Here is a 17,340-nt window from a genome sequence, read left to right on the forward strand (position 1 = left end):
AAAACAAAGATTTTTCAGAAACCCCTACATTTTTGATTATGTTATACTGGCCAGAACAGTGTTGCATGGACACCGTTCCTTCCAAGATTTGTGACTTGTAGCCTCAAGGGTTGAAGTAGTCAAGGGAGAAGGATCTAACTAAGGCAATTAGGTGTTAACCTACAGATACACTCATATTCTCTTTCTTGTATCTATAATGACACCTTGAAAGACATTATTGTTTATCTATTATTCTTCACCATCAGAGTAACTCCAAGTGGTATTGAATCCAAGGGATACCGTGGGGGAAGTAAAAGAACTCTAGACTCCAGTAGACATAGTAGGAGTAACGGTTACAGGAGTAACTAAGCATATACATGAACAAATTTATTTTCCCTTTAAATATGTACCTTTGCTTCCTTTGTTTGGGTGGAAACTGCTTATTTTTAATAATTTTTTATCAAAATGTAGTTTCAGGTTCATAGAAAAATATAGCAGAAAATATAGAAAATTCCCTTATATACCATCACCTCACCACAGAAACAGTTTTCTCTACTCTTTACCTCTTGTGTTATTGTGGTACATTTCCATCAACTTATAACTAATACTGATACATTATGAACTTAAGTCTACAGTTTATGTTAGGTTCACTCTTTGTGATGTACATTCTAGGACTTTTTGACTCCCTGCTTTCAATTTATTTGGATAAATATTAGAAACAAAATTGTTGTATCAGATGACCATGATATTTTTAAATATTTCAAGAAATCACCACACCATCTTCCACAAAGCCCTCACCATTTTACATTCTCACCAAAAGTGAACAAAGATTTCTATTTTTTTCACATCCTTGACAATGTCTGATATTTTTATTTTAGGATAATAGCCATGTCAATAGATGTGAAGTGGTATCTTATTATGCTTTTTTTTGCTCTTTTAAATGTAATCTTTTTTTTTTTTTTTTTTGGTACCAGGGATCAAACTCGGGTCCTTGCGATTGCGCAGCAGGCGGTGAAACCACTGAGCTAAATCCCCGGCCCTTTTTGCTCTTTTATCAATACTATTTTAATTGACAAATCACAGTTATGTGTTAATGGGGCACAATGAGATGTACTGATATATGTATGCAACGTAGAATTACTATATCAAATAAATTAATGTGTCCATCACCTTGATTACCTGTCATTTTTTATGATGAGACAAGTATTCTCTTAGTTATTTTGAAAACATACATTATTGTTGTTTAGTCACCCTGCTGTGCCACAGATCTCAATTTTTTTTTTCTCAAATTAGAAATCTTATACCCTTTGACTGACAACTTCCCATTTTTACCTCTCCTCAACCTCCACCCTAAGCCTTTGGTAACTATCATTCTATTTCTAGTTCTATGAGTTCAACTCTTTGAGGTTCCATGCGTAAGTTAGATCATGAAGTATTTGTCTTTCTCTGCCTGTGCTTCTGAAACTCAAAGCAAACTCTTAGCTATGAACTTCTGTAAAAATACAAAAAAGGAAGTTAAATACTCTCAACATACAATGGCACAGGGTAAACATTCTCACTCCAAAAAGGAATAGAAAAGAATTGGACTAAAGCAAGATCAAAACCCAGTAGGGCAAACATTAAGTACTGTATCTAGTTCTGTGTCTAGCACCCAGGGCATGCAGTACTGAAACGTGAACTCCAAAGGGCTTAGGCAGCCCTGCCCCTGTGACTTGCCATTTGAAGCCCACATGTCCCCCTCTTGGGCTGTCTCTGCTCACTGCCTATGTAGCTTTTCTAAGCATGCATTCCACTTTCTTGGCATCTGCAACTTCCTGCAGTCTCCATTGCAGCTTGGGCTTCACTCTCACAGATTCAAGCACTGCCTTCATAGAGGCTCCTGGCAGGGACTATAATCCTGTCACACCCCATTTCCTGATCTACCAGCCTTCTTCTAAAATCTGGGTGGAAGCCTCCATGACCTCATAACTCTTGTATTCTGCATGCATATAAAGTAGCACTGTGTGGATGATGCCAAGACTTGCTGCCAACTTGAACAGTGGCTGGATGCCCTATGACTATGCTTGCAGTAACCTCTGGGTGTCTGGATGGCTGAACTTAGAATACACCTTCATAGATGGCCTCAAGAGAGTACATCACCATGAGATTCTCTTCCCAAAAATCTTTCAAAGGCATTTACCCTTTTACACCTTTGATCTTATGATAAGTTGGGTCTAACCACTTCCTGAGATGCTCTTAATCCTTCTTTCCTACGGGCCTGGTGGAAAGTACTTGGTTCCTTTTTAACAGTGCTAATCTTTTTAGCAACTACACTGACAATGGCCACAAGTTTACAAGGCTTCCTTTCTGGCCAAACTTCAAGTTTTTCACATATTTTGACTCTGCTTTTTATTCTTGATTCTCACTGTAGATCTAGCAAAAAGCATTCAGAAGTACCCATGCCACAACTTGAAAAATGGGCTGCCTTAAATTTTCCTTCATCAGATTGATTAGTCTATCACCTTTAAATTTAGCCCCCTGAAAAGTCTCAGGACATGGGCAAAAATGTGGACAAGGTGTTTACCAGAATCAACACAACTGATCTCTCGGTTCAACTCCTAACAGAGTATTCATTCTCATCTGAAATCTCATAAGTCTAACCTTTATTCTCTGTATTCCTATCAGCATTTTGGTCATCCAAGCTCCCAAGAGAATTGTTCATCAAGCTTTGCTTATAGTACTCTAGGCTTTCTTCAACCCATTTCTTTCAAAACTCCTCCTAAAAACCTGTTCCAAAGGTTTCTCAACCACATTAGGTATAGTAACAGCTAATATCCACTTCTCCAGTACCCATTTTCTGTATCAATCAGCCTTCACATCACTAGGACAAAATACCTAGCACTTAACTTAAGAAATAGAAGTTTATTTCCACTGGCCATTTCAGTGGGTTCAGTCCATAGTTGACTGGTTCCAAGGAGGAAACGGCATGGTGGAAGGGCCTGACTGCTCAATTCATGGGGAGCACTGAAGCAGAGAGTAGAAAAAGCTAGATTTTAATAAACACATATCTTCCAAATCCACACCATTGGTGCCCTACCTCCTCTAACCAGCACCCACCTCCCAACAGCACATTCAACAATAAACTCATTAGTGGATTAATCCACTGATGAATATAGCAACCTCATGACCCAATAACCTTCTGAAAGCCCCACCTTTGAACACATGAGTCTTTTGGGGACATTGTAGATCTAAACTACAACATAAGATTTCTGATTAATTCTTTTTTATGATTTCTATCACTTTGGTGATTGTCTCATTCATATCGTGCATTGTTTTTCTCATTTCCTTATATTACGCACTTTTTTTACATTTCACTGAGTTTTCTTAGGAATATTATTTTAAATTCATTTCCAGTCATTTCAGAGATTTCCTTCAGTTTGAGGTCTATTTCTGGGGACTTATTGTTCTCTTTTGAAGGTGTTATGTTTCTTTTCATGTTTCTTGTGTCCTTTTATCAATATCTATACATCTGGTGCGATGTTCATGTCTAACAATTATACAAAGTGGCTTTTGTAGAAGAAGATTTTTTTTTTTTTTGGCACTGGGGATTGAACTGCGGACCTTGAGCTTGTGAGGCAGGCAGCAGCACCACTGAGCTAAATCCCCAGCTATAGATAAAGATTTTTGTTTAGATGAAATGTGAGTTGTCATTTAGATAAGTGCTTTAGGCTTGGCTATAGAAAAGTTCCATAGCAAAGTCTCTGTGATTTCATTTTTACTGGTGCCAGCAGTGAGTGCCCCCTCTATAATCTAGACTGCAGTGATTCATGAAGGCAGTTGTCTAGCTTTCCAGTGGTATAGGATTCTGAGAACGTATTGTCTTCAGGTAACAATCCTAATTGCACCTGGGATTGTGCTATCACTGCCAGTCTCAATGGTGCATGATATAGAGAGGGTGATTTTCAAGCCTCTCAGGGTAAACATAGGAGATTTAAGGGTCATAACACAAGTAGCCACAGTTCCTCAGTCACAGGATATGAAAAAGACCTTCACGAATCTCAGGAGGAATGTGGGACATGCCTAGTGCACTGCCCCAGCAGACACGGTTCCAAAACAACAGGCTGGGATAGGGCCTATTTCAAGTATGGCTGGGTGACCACTATCTGTGACACCAGTAAACATAGACTCAAGTCTTTAGAACACTGAGGGGACCTTCCCTAGATCCTGTGAGATACTGCTGCATGGCTAGCTGCCTTTGTCCAGCTGTAGAACCTATACAATACCTTTTGTAGGTTCCAGAGGACAAGCACAAATGGTCCCAGGGCTTTTGGAATTAGCACCTGTGGTCTTAAGTCTGCAGGCCATGGAGTAGATGTTTCCTAAGTTATCTGGTGCTGTGCAGGTAATTTTTGGGCTAGTAGCACAGAAATGCATATCTCCTGAGGTGTGACAAAAGGGAGAACTTCAGTAGGTTCCATAGGTTGACCACAGATGCTGAAGCTTATGGGTTTGGTATTTGTTGTCCCCAGGTCTCCCTAGGGAGTTTGGTAGCACAAAATTTGTTTCATTGATACTTAGTCTTGAGCTGATGAACATGGCTATGCCCTTCCTCTAGTCCCCAAGGACAACCTTGAATGTGTTATGTATATTTACCAACAGTGAACAATGAATGTAATCATTACATATAGCAAACATGTACTAATAAACATAAAAAAAATTTATAAAGGCAATCTTGAGTGATGGTAAGGCTGTTTTCACTAACAGCTATAGTCCTAAGGTTATGAGAAGCTTAGGAGATGTTTAAAGTTTGTAAGATGGTATTAGGAGAAAGAACTTAGGGGCCGGGGATTTAGCTCAGTGGTTCTGGCGCCTGCTTAGCAAGCGCAAGGTCCCAAGTTTGATCCCCAGTACCAAAAAAAAAAAATAGGAGAAAGAACTTTTAGAAGGTAATTAGATTATAAAGGTGAATCCCTAATGAATAGGTTCATTACACAAGAGATCTCATAGATATCTTTGGCTCTCTTTCTGTCACATGAGGATATAACAACAACAACAGCAGCAACAAAATAAGGCAGAAGAAGATGCTCACAAGAATTCAACCATGCATACATCTTGATCATGGATTTTCAGTCCTTAGAACTGGGAAAAATAAATTTCTGTTGTTGATAAGCCACAGAGTCTATGGTACCCTGTTATAGTTGCCCAAATTGACTAGGGAAATACCAACATATTTCTATTAAGAAAGTAGAAAGAACTAGGCAAAGTCATAGAGAACACAAAAAAATAAGAACATATGGTCTTCAATTCACATGGTTCAGAAGCTATTAAGACATATGTTTTGTGGCCTATCTTGATGAGAGCTACATTGATCATGGAGCATCTATACACAGATCATAAAGTAGAAAATGTGAAGGGAGGGAAGGACACAAACTGGTTGAGAGTTTATTGAGTACAGACCACTATACATGGGCAGTCTTAGAGGGTTCTCACAACTGTCTAGTGAAGTGGTCACTGTCCCATTTTAAAGAGAAAGAAATCCAAGTTGGGAAAGATTATGAACTTGTCCAGTACATCTTCGGATAGCATATATGCCAGAGATGAGCTTACCCTTCCATGAAGCCATCTCGAGGAGATTCACATTCACAACCTTCAAGGCACAAAGGCTTTGCATGTCCCTAAAATAAATACAGAAAATGGAATCTGAAGAAAAAATAAATGTGTCCATGCATACATCTGGAAAATGCTAGAGCCAGGATTCCTATCCATGCCTGCTAGATTCCAAAACACTTTCTTTAGTTTAATTATATCCCTTTCATCCACCTTCAATTGGAGTAATCTGAATGACAGATGTTAACAGATAAACAGAAATGTCTTTCATAGTCATTACAGGTAGAAGAGCAATAACTACGAGAGCATTCACTTATAGGTTGACTGATCCAATATTCTAGACCATTCTCTCTTAACCACCTCAGCTATTGAGGCTAAAAGAATTAGACAATGTAGCCAACTGCAACACATTTACATCTTGGTGAGTGCAAAGTCAAAAAGCACAACCAGGGACCAGGGATTTAGCTCAGTGGTTCTGTTGCTTGCCTCGCAAGTGCAAGGTCCTGAGTTCGATCCACGGTACCAAAAAAAAAAACAACCCACAACCAGGAGATAAAAAGTAGAGAAATATTTATTAGCTGCAGTAAGGAGAGTACTGGAATTGCCTATAAAATAATGATCTCCCCAAATGAAGAATAGGGATTTTATTTGGGGTGTCTGTGCATATTCATATAGGAAAGCACAGGTAACCTTTCTTAGCAAGATTAATATATACATTTTTGAGCATCCTCAGTGTCAGGCCATTGATCACATGTTCAAAAAGGAAGACGGCAGACACATTTTTGAGTATACTCAGTTCAAGGTTGTAGAACATGTTCGAAAAGGAAAGACAGTAGACATGAAGCTTTTGGGGCATGCACAGTTCTATATTATCATAAGCCAAGGTGGCCTAAAGGAAAGATTCAGAGTAGTTCAGTGACCTTGCTAGGTCTAAGTTTCTCTAAAGAGTTTTACATGAAACGAAAAGGACAACTTTGAAGGTGTACTAATATAGAAGTTTGTCCTTAAAGTTACCTGCTTCCACTTAGCAGCTAACAAATTTCCCCTGAGACATTACACTCAATCTTGGAGGTCACTGTATTGAAACCAATACCTGCTAAATAGGGGTGTATTCTCCTTAAAGGACTGAAACTCTTTTGATGCTCAAGAGAAATGGGTTTTAGGATCATCAGGAAGAGCCTGTAGCATGATAATTTGAGTTTCTTTTGTAACTATTTTACTGTAACATTTTAAAGCATGTCGAATTATGCCATAAATCATGAATAAAATCAGTAAAATTGACATTTTAAATTTAAATAACCCAGGAAATATATGATTAATATCCTGGGGAATTCAGGCCAAAACATAGTTAAACAGACCGGCAAACTTAAGAGTGAGGCAAAAGGGTTACTTATTGTTTTATTCTATAGTTTTTTGGGTTGTTTTGGTACCAGGGATCGAACTCGGGTCCTTGCGCTTGCGCTGCAGGTGGTGAAACCACTGAGCTAAATCCCCGGCCCATTGTTTTATTCTGTTTATGATAGCATGCAAATGACATTAGTTATACTACAACTGCATTGAATGTGATATTAAGCTTCTAATAAGACACAAAAAAGGATAAGCAAATAGATGATTTAAACTGTGTAAGCCAATAGACAAACTAGGAGAGTAGAACAAAGAGTCCATTTACTGCTTGGCTCTACTGTTTTTTGTTTTTGTTGTTGTTGTTGTTGTTGTTGTTGTTTTAGTCTTAATGTAGTTCTAGTCCCAGTTCACAGGAGTAGTTTTTTATGGGCTCACTTGAGTCTTACAGCTTCTTTGCCCTCTTTACTCCGGTATGACGAATACTGGGAGTTATACCTTGTAATTTAAAGGAAGAGCAGGTAGTTAGTAAAGCTAAATAAGGTCTTGTCCAAATTGGTTTCAGCTGGTCCTGAGGACAGTGCTAACTTCAAGGTTTTAAAATAAATCTGATCTCCTGGTCCATAGGGTTTTGATAAGTCTTACCCCTCAGAGAAGAGTTTTAGGTTTGCACACTGATAAAGTGATGATAACATCTGTCCTAGAACAAATGTTTGATTGACAGTTTAATTTCCATACAAGATGTATTTTAGAGATAGTTTACTCTGGAAAGGACCTTCAACACAGCATTTCAAGAAGGTTGAGCTTGAGCTTCTCTTTGGAGGCAACTCTGATGTGGGTTAGAGTAAAGTTTTAACCAATTGTATGAGTTTCCTGACACAGTTTGAACAAGATAATGTTAAATGTACAATTGGCCCTTTCAATTTTTCCAGATGACTGGGGTCTCCATATTGTATGTAATCCCCACTGTCTTCAAAGAGCCTGGGAAATGCCACCCACCGTCTTTGAAATTAACATTTGTCCACTGTCACCTGAGATAGACTAGGGTGCCCAAACCTGGAGATTATTTCTTTTAAAAGTTCTTTTATAACTTTTCTTAAAATCCACTTGCCAATTCTCTACAGGCAGCATGTTTCTGACTTGTATTGCCCTTTATAATGGAGGTACAGGTGACTTCATTTCAATGTTATTTTGCTGTTAGTTCAAACACTGTTCTGTTACTTTACCTACAATTTCCTTTAAATTTGGGGTCTTCATTATTACAAGAAGCTAGTTGTACAGTTTCTTTTTCATAATGAGTTGAAGGAATTTAGTAATTGTGTAGGCCACTTTTTCTGGCAACGAGATCTTTCCTTGTTTATCTGTAATCTACTCTAAGACAGGAGATATTTGAAACCCTTTTTGCTTTCTCTATGTTTTCTTCTAAATAGAAGGGAGCAGATTTGCAGAGAGTCAGGGATGAGAACAAATACAGCTGGAGTATTTTCCCAGACAAAGTTGCACATTTAACTAAGCATCAGCTGCATGGTTCTTTTTTATTATTTTTGAGTCTCCACTCTGATGCCCTCTGCAGTGTACAATAGCCCTTTCTTAGGGTGATATATTGCTTGAAGAAGTCTAAGGAATCTCTATATTTAATTTCTTATTTGCAGATATCAAGATCTCTCTTTTTCCACATTGTACCAAGAACATGGATCAGAGAGAAGGCATATGTGGAATCTGTATATGTAGTGAGTGCCCTCTCTTTTTCTAATTTCAGTACCATAACAGGCTTGTTATTTCAGATTTCTGAGCTGAAGTTCTGGGGGGGCGGTCGGGGAGAAAAGCCTTACCTTGATGGTCCCATGAAGAAAGATCACTGTGTAATCAGCCCAGTGTTGGCCATTCACTATAGGACGGCTCATCATCTACAAACCATACTTCTTAAATTTCTGGCAGGGGCTTTCTCTGGAGGTCTTTTCTGCTTGAGTATACCTGATCTCAGTTCTGAGCAGTCATGCATTGAAGTTTCTTCTGATACAGGTAGTAGGATGAAAGTATACAATGATTCTTTACCTGAGTATACATTTTGAATTTGATATTTTATAGCACTGAAATAATAAAATCTGAGGGTTCTGGAATATAAAAACAAAATAAACAGAGACTCCACACTTCCCTCCAGAGCTCATTTACCTTGATGCACATGTATAGGATGGAAATGTCTTCCAACTTCCCAAACTTAAAATTATGGGCAACCAAGGACAGAGATTTAAAAGAAAAAAAATCTCTCAGCTCCTCTCTGAAGCTTTCTCTGCTCAGGCATCTCTGACCAGCCTTCCCTCAGGAGAGAGACTCCTTTTAATCTATACCTCTGCTGTTGGCCTGCATAAAAGCTATCTTCAAGTCTCTGAGACCTCAGAACAGAGACACAATCTCCTAGACTTGTGACTGACACTTGCATGCTTCTTTTTTTTAACATTGTCCTTCTTCACTCTATTACTATGACTATTAGTCATATCAAGGGTCTGGCACCACCCAGTAAGCTGGGAACCAAGTTTAATCTAGGTCACCTAAAAGAATAAGTCCGAGTGTGTTGATGACCTTAGCTAATCCCCTGTTTCTCCAAAGAATTTTAGATTAAACCAAAAAAATACAATTTTGAAGGTGTGTTATACAGGAGTTTGGCCCTAAAGGTCCCTGCCCCACTTAGTGGCTAACAATACGGTGTCCTAAAGTCTCTTCCCAGTAGTGCTGTCCATGTGACACAGTTCTGGTCAATACAAGCTAAGCATGATTATGGAAGTTTCTGGTAAAATCTCTGCTTTTTAACCCAAGCTGTAAGCCTTCTTGTTTCCCTTTCTTTGCTGCCTAAAATGCAAGCTGAGAAAGGGAGGTGAAGTAGCCATTTGGAGGCCACAAGGTAGAACCATGAGGAGACAGGCCTAAAGGCTAAGCGTGGCTGACTGAAAAACTGGGAGGAATTTGCTGGTATCATTTACATGCTAAACAGTGTTGGATATTTACTCCAAAGGGTTTATTTAAGCCGCTGTTCTACATTATTCTGTTATTCACAGAAAACACAAGTCTAACTCGTGTATATCTATGCTCAGAATAAAAATTTTATGTGACTATTCCACTAAGCTACAATGGTCGATTCCTCATGACATTTAGATAAATTTTAATACCAAAAGAATTGATTATTTATAGTAAATGGTTAACCACAGATTATTTTTGTATTACTTTAAAAGCAGTCATATAGCCAGAGGAAAAAATACAGATTCTGATTCAGAAGCTCTACTTCCATATTTTTTAAAATTAGTACAGATCATAGGTATACAGAAAAGGGGGTTTGATTTTGGCAATTTGTGCCTCCATATACATACTTTGGTCACTCCCCCCTACATTACACTTTTCTCTTTTCTATTTTCCACCCCTAAACTCCTTCCTCTTTTTGAACAGTCTACTTTCTTTCTTTTTTTTGGCACTTTATTAAATTCTTTTATTGGTACATTGTAGGTATACAACACAATTACATTTCTCATTGGGAACTGTACCTTTACATAATGCATCTTGGTTCTTATTTATTCCCCATTCCTAGCCCTCCCTTCACCCCCTCCACCCTTCCTTATTTACAAAGATGAACAGTCTACTTTCTTGCTTTGTTTTGTTTTTGGTACCGGGGATCGAACTCGGGACCTTGCGATTGCGAGGTAGGAGGCAGAACCACTGAGCTAAATCCCCAGCTCCCAGTCTACTTTATTTTATCTCATCTCTCTGTCTTTAAAAAAAAAATTTTTTTCTAGATTCCTCCTACGAGAAAGCACATACAATATTTGTCTTTCTGAGCCTGGCTTATTTCATTTAACACGATGATCTCTAGTTTTATCCATTTTCCTGCAAATTACATGATTTTTGTTCTTCATGGCTGAGTAATATTCTACTGTGTATATATACTACATTTTCTTTTTCCATTTTCTGTTGATAGGTAAGCTAGACTATTTCCATAGCTTAGCTAACGTGAATTATATAAGCTAAGCTATATATTATACATTATATATAATATATATTATATATATCATGTATACTCATGTATACATACTATCATGTATAGTATGCTGACTTTATTTTTTTTTGCTTAAATTCTTTTATTGGTACATTTTAGGTATACAATATGTTTACATTTATCATTGGGTGCTTGTACCTGTACATGATTTATCTTGGTTCTTATATTTTCCCCATTACCTGTGCGCCCTTCACCCCTCCACCCTTCCCTATTTACATAGACTTCATTTCCATTTTTCTTCTTTCCTCATAATTTTTCCTTTCCATTCTCTCCTTTCCCCATCTCCTCCCACCACCCCTACCCCTTTGGACCTTTTCCTATTTCAAAGTATCAATTATTCATTATTAATCCTTTTAATCCTTATTTACACTTTCAGTTTCTCACACTAGAGAAACTATTTACACGTGTGTCCTATTTATTTCACTTAAGAGTATGGCCTCAATATGCATCCATTTAGCTATAAATGATTCTAATTTCTCGTTCTTTATGGCTGAGTAGTACTCCATTTTATAAAAAATAAACACATCTTCTTTATCCAGTTTCCAGTTGATGGGCACTTGGGCTGTTTCCAAGCTTTCACTATTACAAACTGTGCCGCTATAAACATGGGTGCACATATATCTCTGTGGTATGATTCTTTTAATTCTTTTGGGAAGATACCCAGCAGGGGAATAGCTGGGTCAAATGGGACCTCCAGCCCTAGTTCTTTGAGGAATCTCCACACTGATTTCCATAGTGGCTGCACCAGTCTGCACTCCCACCAACCATGGAGAAGGGTTCCTTTCTCTCCACACCCCTGCCAGCATTTGTCATTGGTTGATTTCTTGATAGCAGCCACTCTTTCTGGGGTGAGGTGGAATCTCAGTGTTGTTTTCATCTGCATCTCTCGAATGACCAGTGATGCTGAACATTTTTTCATATATTTATTGGCTGCTTTTACTTCATCTGAGAAATGTCTGTTCATTTCAGATGCCCATTTTTGAATTGGATTTTTGAATTTGGGGGGGGGTCTGATTTTTTTTCAGTTCTTTATATATTCTAGATAGTAGTCCTTTGTCTGAGGTACCACTGCTAAAAAATTTTTCCCACATTGTAGGTTGTCTGTTAACTCTGTTGGTGGTTTCTCTTGCAGTGCAGAAGCTCTTTAATAAGATGAGATCCCAGTTGTTGATTCTTTGTGCTAGCTCCTGTGCTACTGAGGTTTTGTTCATAAAGTCTTTTCCTATGCCAACATCTTCAAGAGTTCTACCTAGCTTATCTTCCAGGAAGTTTAGTGTTTCTGTCTTAATATTTAGATCTTTAATCCACTTCGATCTTAGTTTAGAGCATGGTGATAGGTATGGGTCTAGTTTTAATCTCTATCAGGTTGAAATCCAGTTTTTCTAACACAGCTTATTAAATAGGCTATCTTTCCTCCAATGAGGGTGGTTGGCTCCTTTGTCAAAGATGAGGTGGCTGAGTATGTCTGAAGTTGTTTCTGCATCTCCTAATCTATTCCACTGATCCTCAGGTCTGTTTCTTCAGACTTTTTTTTTTTTGGAACCGGGGATTGAACTTGGGACCTTGCCCTTTTGAAGCAGGCAGTGGAAACACTGAGCTAAATCCCCAGCCCCCTCAGGTCTGTTTCTTTGCCAGTACCATGCTGTTTTTATCACAGTAGCTTTGTAGTATAGCTTCAAGTTGGGGATTGTGATACCCCCAGCCATGTCTCTGGTGCCTAGAATTGTTTTTGCTATTTAGGTCTCTTCTGGTTCCAAATGAATTTTTGGATTGTTTTCTCTAGTTCTGTGAAGTATATTGTTGGAATTTCAATCAGCATTGCAATGAATCTACATAGCAGTTTGGAAGTATGGCCATTTTCACTATATTGGTTCTTCCTACCCAGGAACAAGGGATGTCTTTTGATTTTCTTATATCCTCCTCGATCTCCTTTTTCAGTGTGCTGTAGTTTTCAATGTAGAGGTCTTTTGCTTCCTTTCTTAGATTAGTATGCTGACTTTAATTCTTTCAGGAATATACCACAAGTGGTATAGATGGATCAAATTGTAGCTCAGTTTTTAGTTTTTTGAGATATATCCATATTTGTTTCCATAATAGCTATACTAATTTATAATCCCACCAACACACAGTAAAGTTCCTATCTCCCTCACCGATCCCCTCACCCCACATCCTCACCACATCCACACCACATCCTCACACCAACATTTATTGCTTTTTGTAGTCTTGATGCTAATTATTCTGACTAGGTGGGGTTAGATGGAAATTCATGGTAGTCTAATTTGCACTTCTCTAATGGTGAAAGATGCTGATCATTTTTTCTTACATTTATTGGCCATCTGTACTTTTAAGAAATGTCTGTTCAATTCACTGGCCCATTTAATGAATGGGATTTTTGTTTTTTGGAAATGTTTTCTTGACTTACTGAAAGCACATCTAAAATGACTGACTCTCAACATTCTGTAACCCTAGTCAGGTATTTGAATAGTTACACAATATTGAGCATTTGACAAATGATGAGTGGGCCATCTTCCTTTTGGCAGGAACCTACACCATATTCTTTTCATTGGGAACTATGAGGATTTATTAGTTTATTTGAAATGTACCATAATTTTCATCAAGCCCTCAGGCTCACTTGAATGGAAGAGATCTGATCTTAGCAGATTTTCAAGCTAAACCAATCAGGCATATAAATGTGTCCTATTTGCACTTAAAACTTAAAAAAAAAACCCAAAAACTCTTTTTTTTTGGTACCAGGGATCAAACTCTGGACCTTTTTCTTGTAAGGCAGGTGCAGTGCCACTGAGCTAAATCCCTGGCCCTGCACTTAAAACTTTATACTTTGAGAATTGTTTAACAAATACATTGGCCCCAAAACTTTTGACATGCCTTAAAACTTAAGCAATAAAAGTTTGTGTTCACAAATTACAACACACATAGTGCATAGTAAATCACAGAGATACAAATTTTTTGTGTGTGGACATATGCCACAAAACTATTGTTCCTATGATTGTGGGATTCTAGTATTTTTTACTGACTTTTTGAGTGTGTTGGCATGTGAATGTGCATGTGTATATTTGTGTGTGTGTTCCACAATCCTTGAAATATTACGTATACTTTCCAATTAAAGTATTCAGGTAACTAGTAATTATTCCCGTCACCCAAAAATCCAAATTAAAAAATAGAAAGATACAAAGTCTAATTTCCCATCACTGTAAGACCTCCAGTGGGTGCTCTTCCAAGACTTAAGAGTCAATGCTATCAAACTCATATATTTTCTTAACCTTTCCAGGATCTCTGGAGGTGACCCCTAACTATGGGGTTACCTCCTATAAGCTTAAGGTTCCCATTTTCTGCAATTGTGAATAAGAAGGTGTGCTATAAACTTTAAACATTATTATTTTAGTACTGTTTACAGGATTGCTTTCTTTCTTTTGTGAAGAATTAATCCAACCACAAATTATGGTACTGTGGATGAATATGCAATGTATTAGAGAAATCAGTATAGTTATTTTAAAGCTTTGAACAATTAAAAACAAATCTGTGGGATTTAGGAAGACTATTATAAAGCTTTATGCCACAAACTTACTGAGATAATCTCTAGCTGATAAACTTAGAAGTCAATCTTATTTCCGTTTTACCAATATTTTCAATAATGATCATGAAAACCCTTTACCCAAGCAAGTAACATTAAAACTCATTTTAGTAAACATAAAAAATTACTGTGGAAGTGAAAAGGAAATAAAAAGAGAAAATTGAAAATAAAACAAGATTAGAGAAACTTGTAAGCATGGTGGGAGATGGGGAGGGGAAGTGGAGAGAGCAGTAGAGGAAGTAGAGGGAGCAGGAGAAAAATAATTCCTTGTTGGTGCTTGGGAAAGGGGTGGGGCTGGAGACTGAAGAGCTGAATAATAGCTCTAGGGGAATAAAAGCCTGATGAAACATGCAGAAAACAGCATGAAGCCTAAGATAAGTACATTGGCAAAGAACCATAGGGAACAATAAGGGGGAGTAGTACCTAGAAAAAGGCTGAAACCCCTAGAGCAACAGAAACAAAGCCCAGGATGTCCAGTCTGCTCTGGTACCACCTGCCAACAGTCTGGCTAATACTGAGTCAGCTTCTCAGAGAAAGCTCCACTAAATGGATAAATGATGAAGAGATTAAATTATGTGGCAATGAATTCAACGAGGCCATTTTAACCTTCTGCTTGGAACCTGAAAAGAGAATCTCCAAAATCCAGGTGGACCAGCTAGAAGAATCTGGATCACTCACAAGTAAGAGCCTCCATAAACTGCCTTTCTGCACTTCCCATTTGTGGGCCTCAGGGTGAACAATGAGAACACAGGCAGGTTGGCACAACCCCACTATCGACTATATTGGCTCCAGGTGCTGGGCCTACTCTCTGCTGTGGCTGGTGCCTAACATTTGAGCTTTTCCTTTGTAACTTGCTTGTATACAAAGCATCTCACTGGGAATCTCACAAGAGGGAGGCAAAAATGTGGCAAGAGAGGCCCTTGGTGTCCTTTCTTCCTGGAACCCAGAATAACACAGTAAATGGAAGACAGAAGCCACAGAGGAGACAGAGCACCCTAAGACCTGCAGTAGGTAGAGCACATCCCTGGGTTCCTTTAGAAAAGAGGGGCAATTACACAGCAGGCGTTCCAGAAACCTGGAATGGATATCTCCAACTGTCAGGAAAGGAAGCAGTCAGGTGGTGGATGGGTTATCATGCTTGTTTGTGTACCAAAGAGTAGTAGAACAGTATCCTGAGTTCTCTGTTGCGGTCCTACAATGGGTGACAGGAAGGGTCTTAAACTGAATGACTCCTCCTTGTCAAAAAGCTGGTTTGTGGCCTTTCTTTTTTCAATGCAGCCTAAGGAAAGGGCATTGCTTCCCAAGTCTTTAAATTAAGTGTTGTAGCTCCATTGAGAAAAGGGATGGAAGAGAAAGGAAAGCATCTGAGCGACTAAAGAGAACATTGAAGGGGACCAGAATAAAGGCAAATTTGCTCTTTAGACCACCATATCTGAAAATCTGATTAATGCTTTCAGGCCTTTGAGGTCTCTTTTTTATTTAAGTGTGATCTCAGAACTAAGGATAGCTCAGTTTTAGAAGAGTTTTTAAATTTTTTAAAGTCACAAAGTACTCATAAAGTAGAAGATACCTTGGAACTAGCAAGGGTGGATTTCAAGATCTAGTGGATCACGTTAAATTCTGAAAAGCCAAGGTAAACTACCAATCATTGTTTCCCTTTAATATAAATGAAACAGTTTCTGCATCAATAATGAGTGAATTCAAAACATTCTGTAAGCTATATGCAAGCTCCACATTAAACCATTAACTTACTGCTATGTGAAGTCATGTTTCATAGTAAATATACTTCCATTTTATGAGAATTAAAGCAGGATTTCAAAGTTATTTCTTTTTTGACACTGTGGTCAAAGTATGATTTGTTTTAAAGGAAGAATACAACAAAGAAATTTTCTAATGGAAACTAAAGAAGACCATATTGGTTTAAAGGGCATTTGGTTCAAATTTCACCCTTTTTTGAGTAAATAGGTTAAAATGATCATAAAGCCAGAAAAAATGTTGATAAATTTAATACAAAAAATGAAATGTACTTACTGAAGGACCCTAGTTAGCAAGACAGACTCCATATTGCTGCTTGATCCACCTGCCTGCCCTTTAGATGAACTCAGAAGGAGGAAGCTTAAAAACCTCCTCCCCTTAGAAAGTCTCTTTAGAAATAACAATTAATCAACTATTGTTTTACAAATGTTCTAACAGCAGGACGTTCCGCTTCTGTACCTTTTGCTTGCTTTATTAGTTCTATCCCATAGGGGGGGCCTAGGAACTGTTGGCCTCAAAGGTGTATAAAACATGTTTGTCAACTCCCAGTGGAGGCTTGAGTCCGAAACTCCTGTGTGGATTTAATATCGGTCTCTGGTTGGTTCTCTCTCACTGGGTGTAACACTTACGGATGTCTAAGGTTAATATGTGGTATCGATATGGAGATGTATGTACACATAGATTTAAGTAGATATATAAATATATGGATCTATTAAAAAAAACTTGTGATTATAAATTTCCTGCTGCAATCCAGGGCTTATTTAAATTGAAAGTTATCAACCAAAATAGTGCCAAAGATGGTCAAAAGTAAGTATTTCGAGGGTGATGGGAAGAATTCACAGAGGGGACAAAGAAGTAATCAGACAGTTGGTAATATTGTAGCACCTCAAGTTGACCAATTCTAAGTCACCAACGTTATTTATGTGTTAAGAATCTTCCTGGTTCTGTTTGATGTTTATCTTGAGGAAAAGGTTATATTTTGGAGTAGGCAAAATTTTATAATTTTTCAGATTCTCTTTCACATGAATATTTTTCACCTTTTTCA

Source organism: Heterocephalus glaber, unplaced genomic scaffold (assembly GCF_053883595.1).
Source record: "Heterocephalus glaber isolate CG9 unplaced genomic scaffold, H.glaber_assembly_v1.0 deba00001481, whole genome shotgun sequence".
Classification (NCBI taxonomy): Eukaryota; Metazoa; Chordata; class Mammalia; order Rodentia; family Bathyergidae; genus Heterocephalus; species Heterocephalus glaber.